This window comes from Ursus arctos, unplaced genomic scaffold (assembly GCF_023065955.2).
Source record: "Ursus arctos isolate Adak ecotype North America unplaced genomic scaffold, UrsArc2.0 scaffold_12, whole genome shotgun sequence".
Lineage (NCBI taxonomy): Eukaryota > Metazoa > Chordata > Mammalia > Carnivora > Ursidae > Ursus > Ursus arctos.
Genome location: NW_026622786.1, coordinates 31801316 through 31826730, shown reverse-complemented (window position 1 = coordinate 31826730; position 25415 = coordinate 31801316). Strand labels below are relative to the sequence as shown.

Here is a 25415-nt window from a genome sequence, read left to right as displayed (position 1 = left end):
CAGTGGGCAATGTCTGGAGGTGCTGAATCACTCACTATATTGTACACCCGAAACTACTATACTGCATGTTGTGACTAACTGGAATTTAAATAAAAGCTTAAAATAAAAATGAAAACTTTACACAGTGAAGAAAAAAAAAAAAAAGAATGAAGACCCCTTTAGGAAATGCCAGGAAAGACCTAAAAGTGACCGTTATTGAATCATTCCTGGCGTTAGAGGCTTTGGTTTTCCTTCTGTGTTTTTCAGGTCTGTGTTCGATTGGCAGGAGTTAAGAGTACAGACGCTGGAGAGAGACCGACTAAAACTACATTCCCAACTACGATGATGAAAGTTGCTGTTAACACCTGGTACTTGCTGGGTATGTGGTGAGCACGGACCAGGTACTGGGCTAAGCACCTCATGTGAATGACCTCATTTCTTCCTCACTGCAATATGGAGTTAATATTACCACCCTTCTTTCACGGCTAAGGAAACTAAGGCTCAGCTCCTTTGAGTGATTTGTCCATGGTGGAACAGCAGGGTAGGTTAGAGCATTGGCTGTACTGTGTCAGGTTGCCTGAGGATAAATCTTAAAATTTTAAGGGGCACCTGGGTGGGTCAGTCAGTTAAGTGTCTGACTCTTGATCTTGGGGTCATAAGTTCAAGCCCTGTGCTGGGCTCCACACTGGGTATAGAGCCTCCTTAAAAGAATTTTTTTTTAATTTTTAAAATTTTATAATTATTTTTATTTAAATTTTATTTTTAAAATTCCAGTATAATTAATATACAGTGTTATAGTAGTTTCTGGGGTACAATAAAGTGATTCAACAATTCTGTACGTTACTCAGTGGTCATCACAGGTGTACTCTTAATCTTTTCCATCTATTTCACCCATCCCCCCCCACCCCTCTGCTAACCACCTGTTCTCTGTAGTTAAGAGTTGGCTACTTTGTCTCTTTTTTCTTTGTTCATTTTTGTTTCTTAAATTCCACGTATGAGTGAAATCCTATGGTATTTGTCTTCCTCTGACTGACATTTCACTTAGCATGATACTCTCTAGTTCCATCCATGTTGTTGCAAGTGGCAACATTTTATTCTTTTTTATGGCTGAGTAATATTGGGTGGTGGTGGTGGACGTGCTGGTGGTGGTGGTATGCGTGTGTGTATACATACACATATATACACATACCACCTCTTCTTTATCCTTCATCTATCATTGGGCACGGGGGCTGCTTCCATATTTTAGCTATTGTAAACAGTGCTGCAAAAATCACAGGATCGTGTATATCTTTTTGAAATAGCGTTTTCATATTCTTTGGGTTAGTACCCAGTAGTGGAATTACTGGATCAAATGGCAATTCTATTTTTCAATTTTTGGATGAAACTCCCGACTGTTTTGCACAGTTGCTGCAGCAGTTTGCATTCCCCACATCAGTATGCAAGGGCTCCTTCTCCTCATCCCCTGAGGATGAATCTTGAAATACCTTATGGGCTATTTGAGCTAAGGTAAGCTACTGACACTCTCTAAACTGAGTTTCCCCCCTCTGTAAAAGTGAAAACCAGTGGCCTAATTCATAAGGTTGATAGGACATGCAATGAAAGAGAACGTGTGTGGTACCGACTACGGTGCCAGGCACACAGCAGACATAGTACATAGAGTTAACCTGCTGTCTGTCCGCACATCACCTGGCGTTCTTGCTTGCGTGCTTACTCAGTGCTCTGCGTGTTTGCTTTACCTTCATTGCCGTCGTCATCACTCAACGAGCTCCTGTTAGGAGAACAGTCAAGAGGATGAGATACATCCTAGGAACCAAATGCAAACGGGACTGGTAATGTGCTAAGAAATTCACCGGGATTGTGCCTTCCTGATCTGGGCATGCTTCGTGAAAGCCAGGAATAATGGCTGAGGCTTACGCGGCACTTCCTATTTTCTAGGCATGGTCTGTGTACTCATTTTACCTATGGGTAAACTAAGGCACAGATCTGCAGAATAACTTGCCTAAGCTTATGAGCGACAGAGACAAAAAGAGTGAAAGTCAAGGTTCAGACCCAGGTGCCATCAGTTGCTAGGTTCTGGTGGCTGGGGGCTGAGCCTTGAATAATATACTGACAACAACAGTAATAGTAACTATTGTTTTTAAGTAACTGCTATGGTTCAGGTAATTCCCTTTAGTATAATTATCATATTTCCTTCTCCTAATACTGCAATGGAGCAGGATTATGACTCATGCTTTGAAGATGAAGAAATAAAATCTTAGAATTTGTTGTTGAAGGAGTGATGAAGAAACTTGCCCAAGGACTTACAGTTATTAACTAGCAAATCTAGGATTCAAACCCAGCTTACACTGGCTCCTATGTCAATGTTCTTTTTTGCTCTATGCTTACCTGATGTAAGTACCAATGAGGAAGTTAGACCATTCTGGGTGGCTGCGGTGACCAGGCTGTGTGTGGGGTTGCAAAGACCAGTAGGGACAACAGTTTGGCTAGACATGCGTGTGTATAGACGATAAAGCTTGAGAGATGCTGTTGTTCCTTAAAACAAGATTAAACTATAGAAATCCTTCAATCAAAGACATTTCAGTCATAGGTAAGAGAGTATTTGCAGATGAAAGAGGATTTCTCTAAGCTGCTCTGATTCTGAGATATTACTTCTGCCAACTGTCCTAGGCTTGTTCCAAATCTCTTTAAGTCTGCTTCCTTGCCCCCGCCCTGCCTATTTAGCCTGATCTAAGAGTAGGGTTATTAGAGCTAGCAGATGAAAACACAGGGCACCATCTAAATGGAATTTTTGGTAAACAATAAATAAGTTTTTAGTTTTTCTCCCTCTGTATATATTATATATGTTCTATGCCATATATATATGTATATATGTATGTATATGCGCCATATATATGTATATATGTACATATATATATGGCAACCATATCTAAGAGGCCTATAGAAAAGCCCATTTTCCACCCATGGTGCCTCACTGGAGGCCAGGATCCAGCTCTGGGGATGGTTTAATAAACTGCATCTGCTTATCTCAGGGAAGGTTCCCCACACATGGTTCTCTAACCTTTGTCTTGTGCTTGGTCACTCAGAAGAAGTTCAGCCAGCCAGGTTTTACCTACTCTAAGCTCACAATTCCACATTCGATGACCACTTAGAAAAAGGGATACAGAATAAAAGCAGCCTCAATGATATGCCAACAGTGTGGGTAGCTTTGCTGCCTTGTAATGCAGTATGTCATGTGGTCTTCATGAGGCTTTGTTAGCTACCGGGAAGTCTTCCTGCAAATAAGGTGTCCCTGCATTTGCTGGGCCTACTTTCCAGTCCTCTCTTTGGTGGCTATCCATGGCCCGCCCCGTCTGAACAGAGCTCACCACCTTCAACATGGGCATGCTGCCAACAGAGCAGATGGCTGTGAACTTGGCATGCCAGGAAACCATTAGGTTCATCAGTGTGAGCAACAGGGGGTAAGTTTCTATCTGCAAATGTGGAAGTAACAGCCCTTGTAAGTCCGGGGCAGATGCCCTCTTAATCCACGTAGGCTGACCTTTCGGTCCCAGATATGGTTTCCATGGAGCTGCAAGTATAGAGCAAGCCATGAAAGTCTGACCTCTGGAGAGCCTGGGGTGGAGAGGAAGTGGGTGCTGAAATGGACAGAAAGCTTCATTCCTACCTGGCTTGCAGACTTTGGGGGCCAGGGTTGCTTGTGGGTAACAGATAGTGGCTTCACCAGGAGCCTGCTTTCCATTTCTGTTGAGTAATCAATCCCCTGTAGAGAAGCAGCAGGCCCGCCAAAGGGCAGGCTGTGTTCTAGTTCTTATACAGGAGGTCACAGTTTTCCCCTAAAACCTGAGTTCTTTGGCATCTCCTGGTCTGGCAGATACAGATCGGTAAAATGAAAGCAGCTTTCCTTCAGTTGGTACTGAGAATTGAAGAAGACAGCAGAGATAGAATACAAACTTATTAGAAAGACAATGAAGTGTCCACTTGGTTTTCTTTTAAGCTTTCTTTCTGCTTAAAAATACTTAATTGTTAGAAAACTTCTAATTTCTACATTTCTACACAAATGTACAAGAAAATGGAAGTCTCTTAACACACAAGCCCGAGAGATAATTACTATTAATTTGTTAGGTATTTGTGCAGATACTTTCCTGTGAATTGCAGGTGTCCACTTTGAAATCATAGTTTTCTTTTGATTAAACAATCTGGCTTTTTCCTTTTTCATTGAAATATTCCCGTTGAGGTAGAAGTCAATAAAAATATCTGTATTTGGTGAGAACTAATTCATCATGTCTTTGCTTATTCCTACAATCAATGAAGTTGCTGGGTTCTCTTTTTTTTCTCCAGGTTTAATGGGTACATTATCAATTTCATGCAATTTGGTGTCAAATAATTTCATATTTGGCAATATCGATGGTATAGTTTATGTGTCATCAAATTTCTTTTTTAAATGGCTTTCTTGGATCCTCTTCCTTTGCTGGTCTCTTAGACCATTGATGTGCAGATTTTCTCCTCCTGCTGTAGTACTGACCTCTTTTCTGACTTCTGACCCATTTATTCTAATGTGTGCTGGACATGAGTCCTTAAATGGCTCACATGCACCTCCAACTCTGAGTGTCCTCGTTTGAGCCTTAATCCATTAATATTAAATGCACCATCATTCATTACAAATCCATGTGAGAAATTTGATTTTCCTTTCTGTCTTTCTTCATAGCCCACATCCAATCAGTTGCCAAGACCAAGAGATTTTATTACACAAATATTTCTCAAATCTTTACTTTCAAGGGCATCCACACTACTTACATCCAGTCCCTGAAAACAAGCCAGTTACACCCTGCCCAACTGCAATTTCAGGAAAAACATTTTGCTGCAGCTAGTCGAAACACTGCGTCCAAGCACCCCGCTCTCTGTGACCTGGCTTCACCCGGGGGTGGAACTTGGAGATCCTGGAAGAATGTATTAACTCTCTCCTCCAGGAAATCTTTCCAAATATCATTCCTCTTGACCAGGATTTTGGATAGGATGTGCTCCTTCAAAAGTCGCTACAGCACAACTGGTGTGTTATGTCTATCTTAATGGACAATTGAGAAAGGCTAACTTGCGGCCATCAAGAAAGGAAGACAGCCTGGAGAGAAGGGCTCTGTCCATGCTTTATGATGAGCCAAGAGAGTATCTCTAGAAAGGTGCAGATTTTAACTCAGAATACAGTTTTGAATCTGTTCTAATGTCAAAACAAATGTGTGATCAAGAGCCCACAGTTTTACTCCATCTAATAAGGCTAGCGTGGGAAATGTAGACTTAAGTGGATGCCTGACTTTACAAGAGAAAAACGCATCTCGGCTGCAACATGCTCAGCTTTAGCAATCGTGGGTCCTGGGCTGTCATTCTCCCCAAGACAAACTATGGTATAACGTCCCCCAATGTAAATGAACAAGACTACCTGTTGCTGGAGGTTAGTATTTATGAATCCGGGTGGAGCTGGGCCGTTGCTACTGAATATAGTAAGCACAGGGTTGGGATGGATATCTTGTAGCCACCCAGCTGTTCAGCAATGTATAACAACCCATACTAATTGTCTTCTGAGGCGACATCTAAGTATAAAAAAAGTGTCTTCTCTAAATAGCAGCAGACAGTGGTGCCAGCGGTGGCAAGGTAAGTCTTCATTCCTTCCATCTGAGTGTCCTACATTTTATTTTTTTCATATGAAAAACAGGTATTGGAAAAGAACACTGATATTTCCCTGTATCAAAGAAATGGGAGGTGTGCTGATAAGTTATCATGAAAACAGATTTTCAAAGAAAGCCAAGGATCAGAGCCATCTGGTCCTCATTATTCTCCAGAGATTTCTGTATTTGATTCCAAGTAGCTTTTGGTTTTAAAAACTACATGACCTAGAATGGTAATGCTGCAATGGGATGGAACAGGGACTGAAGATCCTGAAGTCAGCAGAGAACTTACGAGCCTTCTTATCCCATCTTTTTCTAGCCCTTTGATTCCTAGGATTTAACAATAGCTTTATGAGTGTGAGGGACAGGCCCCCATCTGGAAGTAGTCATTGTCTTAGTCATCGAAAACACTGGGATCAAAAAGATGGAAAGATGATGTTTCTTTTGAGGAAACTGAGTCAGTGGGCCTTGCTATTGCACGCATTTGTACTCTAGGAAGCCATCCAGTCTCTTTGGCATTTCATATTGAACTGTGGCCCACTTGAGGACTGATACTCAACTTATCTTTGTGTTCCTTGGTGTCCCTTATCAACTAGACAGACTTGGTGCTCTGTAATCTTTTAGAGACTGGATGGTGGCACAGTGAAAGTTTTGCAATCGGCACCAGCGTGGAAATCACTGATGAGCAGATGGGCTCTAGAACGTCTGCAAGAAAGATGCAGTTTCTTCTGAAAACTGTTCTTTTAAAATTAAAAAGCTAGGGGCGCCTGGGTGGCTCAATTGGTTGAGTGTCTGACTCTTCATTTCAGCTCAGGTCATGATCTTAGTGTTGTGAGAGGAGTCCTGAGTTGGGCTCCGCACTGGGCGTGGCACCTGCTACGATTCTGTCTCTGCCCTTCCTCCCTTTTATATATATATGAAAGCTAACAGCAATACAATGTACTTTAAATGGAACTGCAGCCAAATTCTACCAAGGTTCTATCTGTGAGGTCAAACAGGACAAAACCTCTCGGATTAGTAGCAAGCCTGGCCTGTATTTCCATGGCTTTAAAGAGAGTGGGGGAATGACTATAAACTGTCCAAAACCAAAGCAAACATTATGCAATAGTAAGTCTCATTATATGTTTCTTTAATGTAGAAATATAATTTTTTTTTTAAGATTTTATTTATTTATGTGACAGAGAGATAGCCAGCGAGAGAGGGAACACAGCAGGGGGAGTGGGAGAGGAAGAAGCAGGCTCATAGCGGAGGAGCCCGATGTGGGACTCGATCCTGGAACGCCAGGATCACGCCCTGAGCCGAAGGCAGGTGCTTTAACGACTGCGCTACCCAGGCGCCCCAGAAATATAATTTTTTTTTTTTTTAAAGATTTTATTTATTTATTTGACAGAGAGAGACAGTCAGCGAGAGAGGGAACACAAGCAGGGGGAGTGGGAGAGGAAGAAGCAGGCTCCCATCGGAGGAGCCTGATGTGGGGCTCGATCCCATAACGCCGGGATCACGCCCTGAGCGGAAGACAGACGCTTAACGACTGCGCCACCCAGGTGCCCCCCAGAAATATAATTTTTTAAAAAGATTTTATTTATTGAGAGAGAGAGGGAGTGCACTTGTGAGCCAGGGGAGGGGCAGAGGGAGAGGGAGAGAGACAATCTCAAGCAGACTCCGTGCTGAGTGTGGAGCCCAATGCAGGGCTCAATCCCAGGACCCTAAGATCATGACCCAAGCCCCAATCAAGAGTCAGCTGCTCAACCAACTGAGCCACCCAGATGCCTCTAGAAAGAGAATTTTCAATGATTTTTTTTTCAGTTGGACAACTTTTCATATTTATTAAACCCCTAAGTACACTAAATATAAGTACACAGAGTGTTTCTCTGTGCATTTGACAGAAAAGCCAGAGGACCTAGCTAGACCTAAGTTCAAAAGGGAGCTTTGAAGGAAGTCTTAAACTCTGACATGGGGTAGGAAATCAGGAAGATACTAACGCGTCACAGAATAACGAAGAGATGCGAGGAGCTACTGCTTTCCGTCAGCACGTGGGGCGACACGGTGATGTCACCGTGGGACGGTGCATTTCTCAAGCGCCACCACAGTTAGACGGAATTCATCTCATACAGTCCAACACATCTGCTCTTTTGTTCTTTCCCATCAAAACTGGTTTTTCTTGAGCCTTGGTACTTCAGGTGGTAAAACGTGAGATGGATTTTTGAAGGCAAAATGCTTATTCGGTTTATTCCTTGTTTATGCCCTTGAACTTTCTTGCCAGAGCAGAGTCTGAATATACACAGACTACCAGGTGGTTCTGTGTCTTGAAAGAAGGAAGAAAATGACTCTTTCCTTTCATTGTATCACAAAAGTTCTCCTTATCTGGTATGATCAAGCATTGCAGGCAGTGCCTGCTAGCATTTTATGAAAAGTGTAATCACTAAAAAAAACCCAAAAAACAAAACAAACCCCCCCAAAAAACTTTTAATTTATTTTTAAATATTTGTTTGTAGTGCAAAGAATCATTGCCAATAGTCAGTGACCTATTTGTGATAGGAGTCAATAAGAGTTGCGGATGTTTTTAAAGCCTTAATAAATGTCAGTCATTTAACATGCAATGCTAATAATGCCACACCGAGCACGGTTTTTGTGCAGTCGGTGCCCAACAGATGTTTAAAGGATGAACAAAGCACCTTGATTCTATGAGACTCAGTCTAAGAGGTAATTATAATGATGCTTTCTGGGGTTGCTTCTGGGCTTATTTTTTTAAAAAAATGCAAACGTATTTTATCGAAAGAAGTATTGTGTGCAAATTTTTTCCCGCTAAAGAGTGACCAGCTGTTTCCTTCTACCATGAAGGCAGAGCAAACCTGAAGTGGGTTTTAGCTTTAGCCAGGGAAAATTTGGTTACAGGCGACGAATAAGGCTGAAGAGAAGTGTATCAAATCCTGGACTGAGCAATAGTGTGCGCGTGTGTGGGTGTGGGCGCGTGTGTGCGTGCACGTGTGTATGCGTGCTGGTGAATCTCATTTAGGGAGAGGATATTTTAACCTTGGCAAAAATTTCTGCTTCGGGAGAGTATAAATCAGATCTTGACTGCGGGCAGGGATGGAAGTAGATGGCCACGCAGACCAGTTGGATCTTCCTGAGCCTGTCTGTTCAGTTTATTCCGAAACCCCAGACCTTTGGAGGACCCTGGGTGCCTGGTCCATCTGTTGGGTGTGGAGGGGAGCACATATCTCTGCTCTATCCTGCAAGTAACTTCTAACCCTCTCTCAGCCCACCTCTCTAGCTCTTCCCTGTCCCTGAGATCTCAGGGGACAGAGAGTTTCCTGTTGCCAGTGTGTTGCTGCTTAAAGATTTTCCAGGATTTAAGTGTAATCCCCAAGGTGTTGTTAAACATACAGCATTAAGTGCAGCACTGGAGGGAGGCAGTGGGATTTAAGTTTCCTTTGAGACAATCACTTTTATTAAAGGAACTCTCTTACCCAAGGAAAGAAAGAAGAGAGACAGTAAAGAACCAACTGTGGTTAAATAAGAGTTACTGTGCAGTGTGCTTGTCAAGAATAGTTAGAGAAACATTGGGAAATAATTTTGGGGAGCAGGTCAAATAATTAAAAGCTTGAGTTTATGATGCCACATATAATATAGTCCTTGGGGCCCTTTTTCTCTAGAATTCTTGGATCGAATCTATACATGATATGTTATTTCAGGAACAAGGAAAAGCTAACATACAGATGAAAATGTCCTGATACAGAAATAGGCATTATACCAAGGAGTAATATCTAGTGACTGGGGTGAAGTGGCAGAGATATTTGTATTGTATTTCATTACAGTGAGTTTCTAGATGGCTAAAGTGGGTGGGGTGAGTCTATATTAGTCCAAATGAACCTGAATCTGGGGTGAGAAAAGAAATACATATATAAATAAATATGACCAAAAAAATTAAGGTTCTCTGATATTGAAGGATGAGGAGTATCAATAGAAGTGATATAAACTTGACAACAATTCCTGAAAAAGCAAGACTTGTAGACATATTCCTTGAAACTGAAATGAAGTAAATTTCAGTCAAATGAATAGCAGTTAACGATAAGCATTGAGCTCATAATCCCGAGAAGTGAAAATAGGAATGAGTTTTTAAAGAGGTAAAGATAAATTCATGCATGGCAGGTTCATGAACGCTAATTAAAGGAATACTGATTTTTTGGTGGAGATTTTTCATAAACCTTAGGATTGATGTCAGGAAGGATGACCTTCCTCTCTCTGAATTAGACACTTCTGCCATAGTGTCTTTTCTCCCCCCTTAAATTAAGAATGATTGTCTTCTCCCTTTATCTGGGTGATGAACTCCTACCCATACTTCAGAACCCATCTCAAGTTGCTTTTGGGAAAGGACTCTTCCCATTTCCTACATAGTAGTCCAGTCCTTCCTTTTCTCAATTACCTTTTTTTTTTTTTGAAGATTTTATTTATTTATTTAACAGAGAGAGAGAGAGAGACAGCAAGAGAGGGAACACAAGCAGGGGGAGTAGGAAAGGGAGAAGCAGACCCCGCACTGAGCATAGAGCCTGATATGGGGCTCAATCCTGGGACCCTGGGATCATGACCTGCGCCAAAGGCAGACGCTTAACCACCCAGACGCCATCTCAACTACCTCTCATGTACAAACCTCTGTGAAAGCATGTAATGTACGGCATCCTGGTTTTCCAGTTTACTTCTCTCTGCCTTGCTTAACTGTGGGGCCCCATCTGCCACTGACATTGAGTATGTTCTAGAAGAGAAGCCCAATGTTCACAACATTTTTAAGCTAAAGGGCTAAAATTCTCTTTTGAGATTTAATTTTTGTAGCCATTTAGATCCAATTCAGCTCTTACCTTTCATTCTGTTGAATGAAATCATTCCCCCGACAATTTGTCCTTATTCTCATCAGAAGAAAAAACAAAAAACAAACAAAAACCCCTCAATGACTTAGAGTTTCTGCAAAAGCTTCCTAATGGTACCTCCAATGGCCTCCCCTCCCCAATATCCTTCAAAAATATCCTTTAAAAATGCAGCTCGAGTTATGTCACCCTCTCCTTCCAAACTTTAGGTGCTCCCCATTATTTGCAAAGTCAAAGTCTTCAGCATGGCATGTAGGCTGCCTCTGACAGGGCACCCACCTGCTTTCCTGCCTCAACTCACGCCACAGCCTCGGCTTCCACAGCTCCACGTGTGGCATGTCACCTTGACTCCTTCTCCACTCTCTTGTTCTTCTTTTCCCTTCCTTGTCTGCCCGGTCTTTCCTCCTCCGTCCTCCTTGTGGCTGAGTGGAAATGTCCCCTCAACTTTGCCCTTCTGTTTTTTCATCCAGGCACTGATTGTATCTCCATTTAGCATTTATTTTTAAAATGCGTCTTCTGTCTTCTCCCCGACTAGACTAAGCTCACTGAGCCATGAAGTCCCTAGCACGCTGCCTGGCACCAAGTTGACAAGACACAGCTCCTCCCCCTGAGATATTGTTCAAAGATGTGGTACCGAGAGTTCCAAATGCTGAGAAGAAGAGGTTAAAAATATTAGGTTGGAAACAGACTAAATATCTTCCGATTTCATTTCCCCTCAAGAGTGAAGGTGAAACAGATGGAAATGCTTGTACTTAAAGGAGGCTTCCATAAATTATTCTGTGTAAAAGACACCTAGGAGCCCACTCAGTCATGAGAACTCAGGCCGTTCAGCCTTTGTTTTCATTGATTTTCCAGTTATCTTGTCACAGCCGGGCACAAAATAATGCTAATTGGATGAGGCTCGTCTAAGGATACCTTATTAAAAAACTAAAAAAGTATCTGGGAAGGTACAAAGGTGAGGCCAAAGCCTTAGGAAGGGGAGATAAAAAGTACTATATGTCTGTCGGCAGCAATAGCTGAGCCAGGCCTTAAGCACCCAATAAGAAAATATAGGGTATTATTTATCTTCCAAGATAGCCCAGCATCTTAAATCTGCCTCCCACTGTCCATATTCAGTAAGTAGGTACCGAGTGCCTCCTGTGTGGCAGGCATCCTGCTGGGGGCTGGGGAGACCACCCCACCTCGCCCCCCAGGGGCCTTGCAGTCCAGTGGAGAAGGAGACGTGTGACATTATTACAACAGGAGAGAGAGTTCTGTGGTGTGAGAGAGATGTGGGGCAAAGGAGGGTGTGCACACCTCTGGTTGAGTGGGTCTGAGAAGGCTTTAGAAGCACCCTTGAGTTGTATCTTGAAGGACGAGTAGGTATTCACCGACTACCAGTGGAAGGCATTTTTGGTAAGGAGGTGGCCCAGGCTAAGGCACAACGCAGGGAAAGTTCATGGTGATATAGGGAGTAGGCTTCGCGAGTATTTGTATCGGGTTACCTCACTTTCTAGAACATAAGCGTTGGGACTGAATCCCTGTCATTGAAGAGTTGCTGTGTTGGAGTATGAATGTGGATGTACCTTATTCCTACATCTTTAGAAGAAATTGAGGTGCTTTACACACGTGGTTTTAGAGTCCTAATCAAGGTAAGAGCTTAGACATTCTCACTCTTGCTAACCAACATTCTTGTGAGTGCAAGTAGACAGGCAAAACTTGGGACTACCAGATACCAGGGGCTGATTCACTCATCGAGAATCCTCTCTAATCCTCCCCAGAGGAATGCAGCCATTGGACGGTGCCACAGGGATAGTGAGGGAGGGGACCTGCAGCTTTGTGTGGTTTGTCTGCTTGAGATCCATTCTGCCTCTGTTCCAGAAAGTTCTACTACTTAAGTTCTCTAAGTGTGCTACCCAGTTCACTAGCTCTGGAACCTTGGGTGATACCCTGGAGAACTTTTGATTGGTGGCTGGGGACTTTGAACCTACTGGTCAGTTGTCATTTTGGCAAACTGCAGGCCTTTTGAGTAGGGTTGAGTTGGCATAGAGAATTAAGATATTTCATGGAAGTGGTCCAAACAGAGGTAGGAAAGAGATACAAGAGAGAAAAGGAGCTGGATTCTCACAGACATTGCCTCATCGCTGTGCTCATTTTCTCTCCCCTCAGACAACCCTTCTGTTGTAGCGGTAAATCAGTACCACAGCGAGTTAATTATGAAAAGCCAAAAGCGTCTTCTCTCTTCTTCCCTTCACGTTTGGCTATACATCTCTGTGACTGTATAACATTCTTTTGTTGTATGCATCTGGTGACAGTAATGTGCCATCACGATTAATTTCGATCCATTGACAAGTGTCCTAATAAATGTGCTGATGAATTGTTCCCGATGTTTTGAGTGAGCAAGCTCCTTTTTCGGGCTAGGCACGTGTTCGTTGACTGAATGTGAATTCTATACCCAGCACACCCTGCAAATCCGGTTTAATCTGTAAAAAAAAAAGTGGGGAGCCACGTTCTCAAAGTAGCAGGGCTAGAAATGGCAGGGCCCCTGCTCATGATGGTCTAGGTTGGGCACTGCAAAACTCTAGGGGGAGCCATTCGCACATATAAGAGGAACCCATTAGGATTAATGATGTTGCAATCTTTTCCTCCCAGGTCTTACAGTTCTTGGGCCACCTTTTCAGCCACATCTCTCCTCACTTTTATTTTTTCCATCCTTCTTCATCCATTCCTCAGGTCACTTGGGGTTTTACAGGTTTGTACATGTTTAGTATTATATTTGTCAGGATACGCTAGGTTACGCAGCAGTAACCAATACTTTCACAGTCTCAGGGGCTTAAATAACATTTATTTCTTGCTCATTCTTCACGTCCATTATAGGTTGGCTGTGGGCTCTGCTCCAAGTCATCCTCAGATCCAGGCTGAGAGACATCCATGACTCCTCATGGGGAAGGGGGGACCGGGTGAACCACACATGATTTTTGAAGCTTCTGTTTGCATATCATGGGTCAAAGAAGTCTACACAGCTATGAAAGGAAGGCAAGGAAACCTAACCTTATCATGTGCCCCAAAGGATGAGACCCGGAGCCTCTGGGAACAGCCCTAGTGACTGCCATGGGGTCAGTGAAGAGGGACAGGGGCATCATGGATGTTAAGCTCACTCAGACACAGGTTCGAATCCTGATTCTGCTCCTTATTTCATGTTTAATAACTTGCAAACAAATTACATGATCTCTCTCTGACCCAGTTTCCTCCCCATGTAATAGAGAAAACAATAGTATTTTCTTAGGAACGATGGTGCTATAGTGCCAGTTATGTAGTAGGAGAACCAACAAATTTCTTTTCTCTTGTGCCCCTCAACCTCCCCCTCCACCTGGGGTCCCCTGTAGCACCAGGGCTTTGTGTTTGTTAGTCTGTTGAATAAGGGGCGAAACTGCCCCCATCTTCCAGCCAGCAAACAAGAAAGCCCTGGTGACATTTGCCAAAGCTCATGAAAATAGCTATTAGGAAGGCAAACTGTGCTTAGAAAAATATTAATTGGACTTTAAGCTCATTAGGAATTAAAAACAGCAACAAAAATGTTCACCTTTAGCATAAAGGAAAAAAAATCCTTGAGAGCCACACAGCCTCCCCCTAAAATGCATAGCTACTGACCCTCTGTAAATGCCCAGAGGATTCTCTTTGCCTGGCTACGGAGGTTCAGGACAACACAGCCGACGCAAGTGACTTCAGGATACCTTTCATGCTTGGCAGGCGTCCCCATTTTATTTATGATATCAAAGCTGCAACGCTGTGTTCTCTTCTGCGGAAGACATAAAAGAGATTCAGAAGTCATCCAAATCATCTTGTAATTAATGTTACCACGCACGCCCAGGACATTAAAATGTTAACAGTGTTAGAATCGTGTGCTTTGGAATACCGAGTGAGGGCTTTATTAGAGAGAAATGCTCGGCAGATGTCATCCACCCTAATTGAGGACATCAGGGTGCCTGCTGCTTGTTCTTATCAGTGGTGCAGAGGGTTGTTTTTTTTTAATTTATTCATTTTCTTTACTGCTAGAATCTGCTCTCATTATTAGAGTATCTTGTCACTCATTTGCATTTCAAGTGCTGGGACTGGGGGGGTAGCAGCTATCTGCCTTAGAAGAACACTTCAAGGGTTACTCTATCAAATAGCAGCACAGCAGCACAGTGAATCTGACATCTGGGTTATCTTATTCCCAGATGCTCTGTGGTGTCATTAGCAGGATTAATCTTAGCTTTAATTTCATAATGATTCTTATTCTAATATATGTGAATGAACACAAAGTCTCTTGACTCATTATCACCAATTTACCCAAGATATGTAATCAGGCTCTTACATTCACCAACATTTATTTTTGCTAATACATCTAAAATTGTAGATTAAGCAAATACAGTTAGTTCCAGCTGAGTGAATGCCTACCGAGGTAGCACTGTAGTATTTATGTTTTAATTAAAGTCCATTAATGGTGTTGTTTTTAAATATGTACTGGCCAAAAATGTGTTCACGGGGACCAGTAAAGTCGTTGTTGGAACAGCGTCCAGCAGTAAAATTAGTCACAGCAGCATTCCATTAGAAGCCATTACCCACTCCTTTTGCAAATTATTGAAATTCCTTCTGTTAATTATGTTTTTAACCTTTATAAATAAGAGGGAGGTATGTAGCCTCAATTCCAAACAACCCTGCTCCCCGAAGGAAACAGAGCGGCGGGTCCTTAATGGGGAGCATAATTGTAACAAGCCTTGTTGTTTTCATTCCCATTCAAGGTTACCACGTCACATCAAATATTGTCACTGTCAGTCTATGACTCAGAGTAGCCAAAAGTCCGTTTCCCCTCTCAGTTGACACTAAGTTTCAGAATATCCTTGGAGGGGGCGGGCTAGGGGGAAAGGAAGAGATGGAGATGCTCTAGCAAATTCCCGATCTCTCTCCACTTACTTTAACACTGCACTAACTTTTTTCATTTACCAGCTGCTGTTGCGCAGCAGCATGGAGTGCTTTATTATTGATGGATAAAGTGTTCAAACATTTAAAGAAATGAAAGTCAGCTTTGCATTTTTAATTAATTAATTAAAAGTACTGTAAATGCCAGCTTGTTAATTGCTTTGCACCTGCAAGCCAACACAGGTTTTGTGCACTCTTTCTTTGAATATTAAATTTTTTCTCGCATGTCTTTATAATGCTTGGGAAGTCTCTCCAGCAAACATATTAGTAAAGAGTAAATATTGAATCTTAGACAAAACTCATGGCTTCATCTTTCACTGTACCCAGAATAGGATTTAAAGGAGGATTTAGATTTCCAAGGCTTCTAATTAAGTAGTGATAATCAGGCTTTCTGCTGAGGGTCACTTCCTGGGAGTAATTTGAGTTATTAAAATGCATGTTTTTGTTTGTTCTGCTTTGTGAGCTAAAACTGATCCCTTTTAATATAGCAGCAAATATGCAAATTGGTGTTTCATTATATTGTGCAATTTATGGCAATCTTCTCTAATTTACTGAAAGGTCAGGAGCCTGACCTTGTCATTCAAAAAAAAATTTTTTTCCTGGTAAAGCTAAACTAATTATGTGGATTTTTTTTTTTAAATGAAACTCTGAAAGTGTGCAGCATGGTAAAGAATGTGACAAATTTAACTTTCATTTAGCTCTATATTCATAAAGATGGCCTTCAGTTTTGTGTGGATCCCCAGTAACAAAGAGTAGGTGATCTCAGTTGTAATTTAGGAATCAGTTGCTTTTAAATACTGCAGAGAAAAAAGGGAGAATTTAAAAACAATTCTTGTGCCTCAGAAAAATGTGGCAACTGGAATAGCCTAGCTTTACTGAAATAATTAGCATGTACATGCTTTAAATTGTCATTGGCCAGAAAATGTTAAAAAGAACTATCATGAGCTCAATAGCAAGTTTTTTGCTCAAAAGATAACAGATCTTTATATTATTTTGTTCTTGATTGACATTAAATATATGATCTTAACTTTTTTTATCGCTTTACAGAGTTTTCAACTTTGACTAGGAGAATTGTTTTTATGACTTATTTATTTGACGGGGGGAGGGGCAGAGGAAGAGGGAGATGGAGAATCTCAAGCAGACTATTTGCTGAGGGTGGAGCCCCATGAGGGGCTTGATCCCATGACCCTGAGATTATGACCCAAGTTGAAACCAAGAGTCTGATGCTCAACCAACTGAGCCATCCAGGCGCCCTGACAGGAGAATTTTTATCTCAAATATTTTTAAATCCTTAGGAGCACAAGTTGGTACCAATGAACTGTTTACTTTTAAATTATAGGCAGTGGTTCTCACACATTAGACTGAATAAAAAATCACTTGGATTTCTTGCTAAAATTCAGATTCTATGGTCCCGTCGCCTCAAAATTCTGATTCAGGACTAGGATTGGCTTTTGGTAATCTGCATTTTATTCAGGTGGTCTGTTGCCTATAGAGGTGACCCTTGGACAACATGGATTTGAACTGTCTGTATATTCTTCTTCTTCTTTTTTTTAGAAATACAGTACAGTACTGTAAATGTATTTTCTCTTCCTTATGATTTTCTTAACAATATTTTCTTTTCTCTAACATTTTAAGAATACCACATTTAATACATATAATGTAAAAAACATGTTAGTTGATTATGTTATTGGTAAGGCTCCAACAGTATGCTAGTAGTAGTTAAGTTTGGGGGGAATAAAAAGTTATACATGGATTTTTGACTGTGTAGGGTGTTGGCAATCCTAGCCCCCACATTATTTAAGAGTCAACCTTACTTTGAAAAGAATTCATACAATTTGACTCTCCTCCACCCAGTATGCTCATTTGCTTAGTTACTCATTTATTACATATATATGGCCTTTTTAAAAAAATGGATAAAGGAATAAATAAACATCTATTATGTGCCATGCATGATCACTGCCCTTAAGGAGCTAGCCAGAACAACACATGTACAAATGGTTATAGGGCAACATTAAAGAAACTATAAGCAAAATTATTAAAAAATCTTTGAGAATGTAAAGGAGGTAAAAATTAATTATAATTGGGGGACATTTAACAATGGAGATTATATTTAGACTAGGAAGAATGAGAGTATTCCTCTAGGTGGAAAAGGTAGGAGAAAGACAATACTGGCTAGCGAAGAGCTTGAACAAAGGTCCAGAGATGGGAACATGCGTGGTGTGTTCTGGGGAGGTGAGTGACCTAATGTGATCACAGCACTTGTTGTGTCATGAACTGGTAGTGGAAATAAAGCTCCACAATTTCCTAAGATCAGATTTTGCAGGACCTAGACTGTCTCAATGCTGAGCAGTTGGGGTTTTATTTGGTGGGCTGTGGGACAGCAGTGTCAATTTTAAAGTGAGGGACTGACCTCATTAAGTCTGTGTCTGGCAACAGTTTGGAGAGAAAAGATCAAAGACATGAAGAAATGTTAGAGGTTACTCATAATCCATGGAAAGATACTAAAGTCCTGAACAAAGACGATGGGGATGGAGATGGTGGACTAGATTCAAGAGACAAATGGAACTTGGCAATAAGTTGGATTTGAGGTGGGGTTAGAAGGAGGTGTGAAGGGAAGGGAATTTGATGTCCAAGTTTTCAGTTGAGTGACTATGCGGATAGTGACACCATTAACCAAGACAGGAAATGTAGGAAGAGAAACATTGGTGGAAATAAAGATTTTGGCTTAGAAGCTTGCTTAGAAAGTGTGTTTGAGGACCAGTAGCACTGACAACTCTAGGAAGCTTGTAAGAAAGGCAGAATCTCAGACCTCCATCCCAGATCTACTGAATCAAGATCTGCACTCGTACACCATCTCCAGGTGATTCATACACACATGAAAATCTGCAAAACACTGGTAAATGAACATACAAAGTCTATTGTTGGGACACTGTCCTTCTGAAGGACTCTATACCAAAAAGGGCTTTGTGGTTATATAGGTTTGAGAAAAGCTCTATGTGATAGCCTATATGATAACTATTCTTGGAGATTCAAAAACTATAAAGAAAAACGAAGCCCAAAGTTAGTAGAAAGAAGGAAATAATAAAGTTCAGAGCAGAAAGAAATGAAAGAGACTAAGAAAATAATAGAAAATGTCAATGAACTTAAGAGCTGGTTCTTTGAAAAGATAAACAAAATTGACAAACCTTTAGTTAGACTCACCAAGAAAAAGAGAGGAAATAAGATCAGAAATGAAAGAGAAAATGCTACAATTGATACCACAGAAATACAAAGGATCATAAGAGACCATTACGAACAATTGTATGCCAACAAATTGGACAACCTAGAAGAAATGGATAAATCCGTAGAAACATACCTTTCAAGTCTGAATCATGAAGAAACAGAAAATCTGAACATGTCAATTAATAGTAAGGAGATTGAATCAGTAATTTAAGAACTCCCTACAAACAAAGTCCAAGACCAGACAGCTTTACTAGTGAATTTTACTAAACATTCAAAGATGAATTAATACCAATCTTCTCAAACTCCTTAAAAAAATTGAAGAGGAAGGAACAATTCCAAGCTCATTTTATGAGACCAGCATTATTCTGATACAAAAACCAGACAAACATACCACAAGGGAAGAAAATTATAGGCCAATATCCCTGATGAACATATATACAGACAATCCTCAACAAAATATTAGCAAACCAAATTCAACAATACCTTAAAAGGATCAAACACCGTGATAAAGTAGGATATATTCTAGGGATTCAAAAATGGTTCAACATCTACAAATCAATCAACATGATACACAACATTAACAAAATGAGGGTAAGAATCATATAACCATTTCAATAGATCCAGAAAAAGCATTTGATGAACATCCATTTATGATAACTCTCAGCAAAGTGGGTATTGAGGAAATAACCCTTAACATAATAAAGGCCATATATGACAAGCCCACAGCTAACATTATTCTCAATGGGGAAAAGCTGAAAGCTTGTCCTTGAAGATTAGAAACAAGACAAGGATGCCCGATTTTGCCAGTTTCATTTAATATAGTATTGGAAGTCCTAGCCAGAGCAGTTAGGCAAGGAAAAGAAATAAAATGCATCCCAACTGGAAAAGAAGAAGTAAAACTGTCACTATTTGCAGATGACATGATACTATATATAGAAAACCCTAAAGACACCACCCCAAAACTGAAAACTAATAAATGAATTTGGTAAAGTTGCAGGATACAAAAACAATATAGAGAAATCTGTTGCATTTCTACCTGCTAATAATGAACTATCAGAAAGACAAATTAAGAAAACAATCCCGGGGCACTTGGGTGGCTCAGTCGGTTAAATGTCTGCATTCGCCTCAGGTCATGATGCCAGGGTCCTGGGATTGAGCCCCCAGTCGGGCTCCCTGCTCAGCAAGGAGCCTGCTTCTCCCTATCCCTCTGCCTGATGCTCCCCCTACTTGTGCTCTCTCTGTCAAATAAATAAATAAATAAAATCTTAAAAAAAAACCAACAACCCCATTTACAGTTTCATCAAAGAGAATGAAATACTGTTCTATCAGATGGGCCAGAGACACTTCTGGAAGCAACAGCACAATGACTGCCCAAGGAGAACCCCAAGTTCAGTTCAAAATTTATTGGTTGGCGATGGTAGTACTGGAAAATACGTTTGTGAAATGTCATCTGACTGGTGAACTTGAGAAGTACATAGCTACCTTGGGTTTTGAGGTCCATCCTCTTCTGTTCCATACCAACAGAGGACCTATTAAGTTCAATGTATGGGGAACGGCTGATCAGGAGGAATTTGGTGGGCTGAGAGATGGCTATTACATCCCGGTCCAGTGTGCCATTACACGTTTGATATACCATCAAGGGTTACTTACAAGAATGTGCCTAACTGGCGTAGAGATCTGGTTCAAGTATGTGAGAACATTTCCTTTGTGCTGTGTGGCAAGAAAGTGAACATTAAGGACAGGAAATTTAGGGCAAAATCTATTGTCTTCTGCTGAAAGATGAACCTTCAGTACTATGATGTTTCTGCCAAAAGTAACTACAACTTTGAAAAGCCCTTCCTGTGGCTTGCTAGAAAACTAACTGGAGAGGCTAGGTTGGAGTTTGTTGCCATGTCTGCTCTTGCCCCACTGGAGGCAAGAGCAGCTTTGGCTGCACGGACCCAGCTTTGGCACAGTATGAGCATGATCAAGAGGTCGCTTAGAGGACTGCTCTTCCAGGTGAGGATGATGACCTGCCAGGAAGTGCAGCTAGAGCGCAGCATCAGATAGCCGAGCAGAACACGTGCTTGATCTTTGGGATGCTGAAGGAGATGAATGGGCTTCGGAGTGAATGTCGCAGTTGGAAAAGTACCTTCCTTTTTTGGACCTGCATATTTAGCTGTTTTGAACGCAGTTGGAATGCACCCCCATTGTGCTTTGAAGCATTGTTTACAATAGCCAAAACATGGAGACAACCTAAGTGTTTATTGATGGATGAAGGGATAAAGAAAATGTGGCCTATATACATCATGGAATATTATTCAGCTGTAAAAAAGAATGAAATCTTGCCATTTGTGACAGCATGGATGGAACTTGAGGGCATTATGCTAAATGAAATAAATCAGACAGAAAAAAACACATACTATATGATCTCAGTTAGGGGTAGAATCCAAAAAAATACCACAAACACACACAAATCCAAGCTCATAAATATAGAGAACAGATTGATCGTTGCCAAAGGTGGGGGGTGTCTGGTAGGCAAAATGGGTAAAGGGAGTGAAAAGCTACAAACTTTCAGTTATAAAATAAATAAGTCCTGGGGATATAACGTACAGCATGGTGACTATAGTGAATACTACTCCATTGTTTATTTGAAAGTTCCTAAGAAAGTAAATCTTAAAATTCCTCATCACAAGGAAAACAAGTCTGTATGTGTGGTGATGGATGTTGACTGACTTGTGATCGTTTGGCAGTATATACAGATAGCGAGTCATGGTGCACACCTGAATCTAACGTTAACAAAACCCCTACAATTCGCATTAGCCTGTTAAAGCTCTGAGGAGTTCTTTAGTGATGAAATCTGCCTGATTTTGCTTAAACCAACATTTTCAAAATGTATTTTGCCATGAGGTAGTGGGTTAGTTGTGTCCCGCTGAAAGATATGTTGAAGTTCTGACCCGCAGTACTTGTGAATGTGACCTTACTTGGAAATAAGGTTTTGTGGATGTAATCGAGTTAAGATGAGGCATTGCTGTATTTGGGTGGGTGCTATATCCAATGAATGGTGTCTTTATAAGAGTAAGAAGAGGGAGGCTTTGAGAAAGACACAGAGAAGAAGGCTGTGTGATGACAGAGGCAGAGATTGGGGTGACACAGCTATAAGCCTAGAGAAGCTAAGAATTACTGGCAACCACTAGAAGCTTGGAAGAGGCAAGGAAGGATTCTTTCCTAAGCCTTCAGAGGGAGCATCGTCTTGCCAATACTTTAATTTTGGACTTCTAGCCTCCAGAACTGTGAAAGAATGAATTGTTTTAAGCCATCCAGTTTGTGGTACTTTATTATTGCAACCCTAGGACACTAATAATGTGTGAATCTTTAAGACAAATTACACAACACTAATTAACATTCTGAGAGTCACTCGATTAGAAAATAGTGGTTTCGAACATACATGAGGTGCGTGGTGTGCGCATGTGCAGGTGTCAGACTTTGGGAACTGGGTATGAGCTTCAAGAGAGGGTCAGGACAGATGAGAGACATTTGGGAGTAAAGCGTACAGTGGGCAGTTTAAGCCTGGGGAATGCATGGAGTTGATCATTAGATCATGTAAACAAAAACCTTGGGAGAATAGCTGTAATTGAAGGAAAACTGAAAAAGAGCAAGAGAATGGGCATTTGGGAGCCATAACAGAAGAAATATAAAGTGAAAAGATATACGCACCCCTATGTTTATTGCAGCATTATTTACAGTAGCCAAATTATGGAAGCAACCCAAATTTCCTTCGATGGGTGAATGGATACAGAAGATGGTTAACAGAGGGGAAATGGTGGGGGGATGGATGAGACAGATAAAGGGGATTAAAAGCACACTTACCGCGACGAGCACTGAGTAATATATAGAATTGTTGAATCACATTGTACACCTAAAACTAATATAACCTGTATGTGAATTATACTTCAATCACAAAAAGAGAAATTGTGATAACAACAAAACAGACAGGAAGAAAGACTTTTAGCAATCAGGAAGTCAGTAGTGATCTTTGAGAAAGCGGTCTGATCAGCTATAGGTAGAAGCAAGCTTGCCATGGGTCAAGGAGTGATGAGAGAGCCTTCAGTTAAAAACATCCAAGTTAAATCATTTTCAGTCACCAAGCCTCCTTGAAACCTTGAAAAAGGTTTTGGAAAAACTTTTCTGGAAAAAATGAAAAACCTCTGCTTGAAAAAGAAGAAGGAGAAGGAGAAGAAGAAGAAGAAGAAAACCTCTGCTTAAAAAAAAAAAAAAAGAAAACTCCATCTTTGATGAAATACAGAAACTTCACTATAACCAAAATCTGGCCAGTTCTGAGAAATTGAGACTAACACTAAGGGTGGGGACTGAGAACCTAGAAACCTCAGATTTTAGCAGAGTCAGATTTCTCTAAAAGTACACGTTATAGTCTTCAGGTCCAAAGGATCCTTCATTCAGTTTCCTGGGATCTAGAGAAACGTGGCCAGAGAAGCAGCGGGTGTGTCCCTACGCAGACCCAGTTGTCAACCACGGAAGAGCGGGTGGGGGGAGCTGAAGGGGAGTCAGGTGGAGGCTCCACCCTTATCGTCTGCAGTACACCCTAGCCTCCTAGCTAACCGAGTGTGCAGTGGGAGGGTGGAGGAGAGACGAAACTGTGCTTGCCAGATCGCAGCACAAATCAACATCCTTACTGAAGAGAAAGGAGGAGAAATGTGTGTTCAGGGCCGAGGGCACATTTGGTGAGAAGGTTTTTGAGATAATACAGTACATGTAAAGCTCTGGGCTGCCCTTCTTCACAGAAGTCTTCAAGCAAATGATAGCCTCGGATAGAATTGCCCCAAGAAATGTGAATTACCTCCAGAAAGAAACACATTAGGCCATATGCATATGAATAAAAGAGGAAGGAGTAAGCAAAAAGTCAGAAAACATTCATAAATCAGAAGAGGGATTGTTCTATGAATGTGACAAAGAATCTTAAAGATATTATAGGCAGCAACATCTCTTGGGGAGGAGGAAGTACACACACACACAAAATGAAAAGGAGATGAAAAGACAATAGAAAATAAAACAAATTGGTAGAGCTCAGTAAAAAATAAATGATGAGGGAACATAAAATCAATGCAGAGATAAAAATCTCATTAAACCAAAAAAAAAAAGGGGGGGGCAGAATAAACAGAATTGAAAACAGGGATACAATGGTTAGGAAATGGTGAAAGCCTGGTCTCCCTTTTAGGTATCCCTTATTGAAGTGCTTCCCATCTCTCCTAAGTCTTGTCTGGATGGTATGTTCTATTAATTAGAAACAGGGGAGCTGGGGGGGCGCCTGGGTGGCACAGCGGTTAAGCGTCTGCCTTCGGCTCAGGGCACGATCCCGGCGTTATGGGATCGAGCCCCACATCAGGCTCCTCCGCTATGAGCCTGCTTCTTCCTCTCGCACTCCCCCTGCTTGTGTTCCCTCTCTCGCTGGCTGTCTCTATCTCTGTTGAATAAATAAATAAAATCTTAAAAAAAAAAAAAAAAAAAAAAAAAAGAAACAGGGGAGCTGGGATTTGGATCCAGAGCAGTGGAATGAATTCTGCGATCCCTTTCATTCCTCCTTAGGTACTGAGTATTCTTTTGCAATGTCTTTATCTTTTCAAGATTTCCTTTAACAATTCTCATAAGCACCTTTTTCATGGCACAGAAGTGCTGATGGTGCAAGCTGGAGAACATATGGCCAGTGACTCCATGCCAGTTGTGTTCCCATTAAGGGCCACACAGACAGCAAGAGAGGTGTCTAGAATCCTATGGAATAAAGCATAAATGGTATCTGCCCCCAAAGCTATTTTAATTGGTTAGACCCCAGCTTCATAATCCCCCTTAAACTGATGCCCTTGAAGTGGTTCTCATGCTCCACAGAGGTGAGAATATTTCTGAACCGTTGGCTTCAAGCTACTGGCTTTGAGTTTAATGGGATGGAAGAGTCTCTGACAACAAATTTCAATGGAGAAGCCCATCTCAGAGGGCAGACCCTAAATTCATCTCTCAGTGCCCTTTCCCAAGGAAATCAATTTCCTCTGTCCAGTGAACAATTGCCCATCTTTGACTTGGGTTTTCTTTAAAGAACTTGATTCACTAATGTATCCCAGGACTTTACACCATCAACAAATAATGGGCAGATAACACATAACTGAATAAATGAATGAAAAGATGAATCCATTCTTGCAGACCATGTATGAATTCAGACCCTTAACTGGTGCACATCCACATGCCCTGCTCCCTTTCCTTTCAGAATTTTAAACAAAGATATCACATTTGGGGACATTTAATTTTCAGAATCCTTTGAACTGGAATTTTTCAAATAAATGTCAACAGGTTTACAAAAGTTGAAGTCTGCTACGAGCTGTGCAACTCTGCAAAGGCATAGGCTGGAAGGTGACCCATTGTCCTGCGAGTGTGCATTGCTGATGGACATTCGGAACAATACAGCCATAAAGCAGTTCAACCACAGACCTCAACAAAGCCCTCCTCATTTCTGGCCACATAGTTGTTTGTACGAGGCATTGGAATTTGACAAATAAACATAAAATGGGTGTTGATGAGGACTTTATAAGCAACATACATCAATTTTGAAAATGACCTATTTGTGGTCTATAATGAAGAAAATTACAAGGTATGCTTATTTTAAGCATCTCTTCCACTGGGAGAGACTATTATGGAGGAAGGATGGGAATAGAAAGTTTAGATTATGAAAAAAAAAAAAGTTTGGAACGGTACACTTGCTTTTAGGTCT

General features: G+C 41.2%; 1 pseudogene; it reads left to right on the top strand.

Moving 5' to 3' along the window:
• Nucleotides 1–24177, top strand: part of LOC125282878 (uncharacterized) — an 89543-nt pseudogene extending 65366 nt beyond the window's left edge.
• Nucleotides 24178–25415: the final 1238 nt, after the last annotated feature.